Genomic DNA, 1,815 nt, shown 5'->3' with positions numbered 1-1,815 from the left:
ATTCCACTCAAACCCAGGGGCTTATGATTTTCCTCAGAATGTTTTCATACTAGAATTTGTTTATTGTTTCAGTTTCTCACACCAGGAGAAAGACATTATGATGCTTACACCTGTGGGTCTGATTGATTTCACTTAGGAGTATGATCTCAGGCTGTATCCACTTACCTATAAAAGTCTCAAGCTTATCCTTCTGTATGGCAGAGTACTACTCCATTGTATAGAAGTAGTAATTGTTTACAATGAAAAAGGAATGGGAGGAAGGGGAAAGAAAGGAAGGGAAAAGGGAAAAAATGCAAGGTAGCTGTACTATTACTCTATTACTGTTGTTTCTTCTTCTTCTTCTTCCTCCTCCTCTTCCTCTTCCTCTTCCTCTTCATCTTCGTCTTTGTCTTCATCTTCGTCTTCTTCTTCTTCTTTTTTGTATTTTAGTACAGGGTGTACAGGAACTCACTACACAGGTCAGACTCATAGTGATCCTTCTGTTTTCAGCCTCCCAAGCGCTGGGATTATGGGCAGGCGCCACCATGCCCAGTCTCAATTGCCTGGGGATGGGGCCAGCACAGCACGCCAGGGATCAAACCCAGTTCCTGCATATGCCTAAGCAGGCACTTTAATCTGCTGAGCTATCTGGCTGGCTCTATTTCTGTTTCTTAGTTCACTGAAGAGGAAGGTTCATACTAATAACAATTAGAGAGTTTTTATGCCCATATTTTATACTCTGAGTAACTACTTTGAATATGACAAAATATGCCATGTATTGACTATTGTTATTATCCTATTATTTTGTTAAGAAATTCTGTTTCACTTTTTTTCTTTTTTTTTTTTTTTTTAATTTTTGGATTTTAGGGAAGGGTCTACACAGTGTTCAGGTTCTCACTACTAGATCAGATTGGCCTGTTTACAGCCTTCCAAGAGCTGGGATTACAGGTGTGCACCACCATGCCCAGCCCAGTCTCAATTGCTGTCTCAGCACGCCCCAGGGGCAGGGCTGGCACAGCAGGCCCGGGAATTGTACCCTTGGCCACTGCACCTGCTTGCAGGTGCTTTAATCCACTGAGCTATTTGGCCAGCCCTGTTTCACCTTTTTTTAACAAAATAAAAAAATATATATAATCCTTTTAGTAGAAATTCAGATTGGAAGAAAATTAGTATACTCTGTATTTACCTGGGGACTCACTTAATTTTAAGTAATATTACCTCAACTTAATTATATAAAATAATTTTTAAGCAACTTGAAGGAAACCAGACTGAGTAGAGGGAAGAAACTTCTAACATTTATAAAGTATTAGAATATTATGATCTCAGGAGATGTACTCTAAAAGTAAGAACAAGTTACTACAAAGGATAGTTACAAAAGAAATTCTAAAGTGAAATATAGTCATTGAAAGAGAATATCTGAGGAATAGTATGATTTTCAATTTAAAGCTAATATGGCTAAAAACTTCACTTTTTACATATAGGCAAAAGCAATGTTACACTTGACAATAAGGAACCAGTCTCCGTAGGAGTTTGCCCAGTTGATGTGGAGACTTAGTTTATCTGGTATTCGGAAAGATATAGCCCACCTGCCATTTATTGACATTAACAAGTCATTTAATTATGTTTAGAAAAGTAAAATTTGCATAAAATGTCTTTTCATGAATTGCCTTCGCTACCTTAACATAATTGTTTATTGCTATTATTATTATTATTATTATTATTATCATTTTTACTCAGGATCATGTCCCACTAGGTATATTCTGTAAAACACTATTAGTATCAGATTATTGGGTGGCTTGGTTTGGTTTAAATTGGTTTGGTTTGGTTTGGTGTGGT

General features: G+C 37.0%; 1 protein-coding gene across 1 annotated transcript in view; it reads left to right on the top strand.

Annotated features, from left to right (window-relative positions):
* Positions 1–1,815, top strand: part of Gpr137c (G protein-coupled receptor 137C) — a 68,551-nt gene that overhangs the window by 24,699 nt on the left and 42,037 nt on the right. The window lies entirely within an intron of this gene.

The sequence above is a fragment of the Octodon degus genome, unplaced genomic scaffold, assembly GCF_000260255.1.
Source record: "Octodon degus isolate 3935 unplaced genomic scaffold, OctDeg1.0 scaffold00102, whole genome shotgun sequence".
Taxonomy (NCBI): domain Eukaryota; kingdom Metazoa; phylum Chordata; class Mammalia; order Rodentia; family Octodontidae; genus Octodon; species Octodon degus.
Note: the sequence above shows the minus strand (reverse complement) of the source record. Positions and strands in the feature narration are given on the sequence as shown.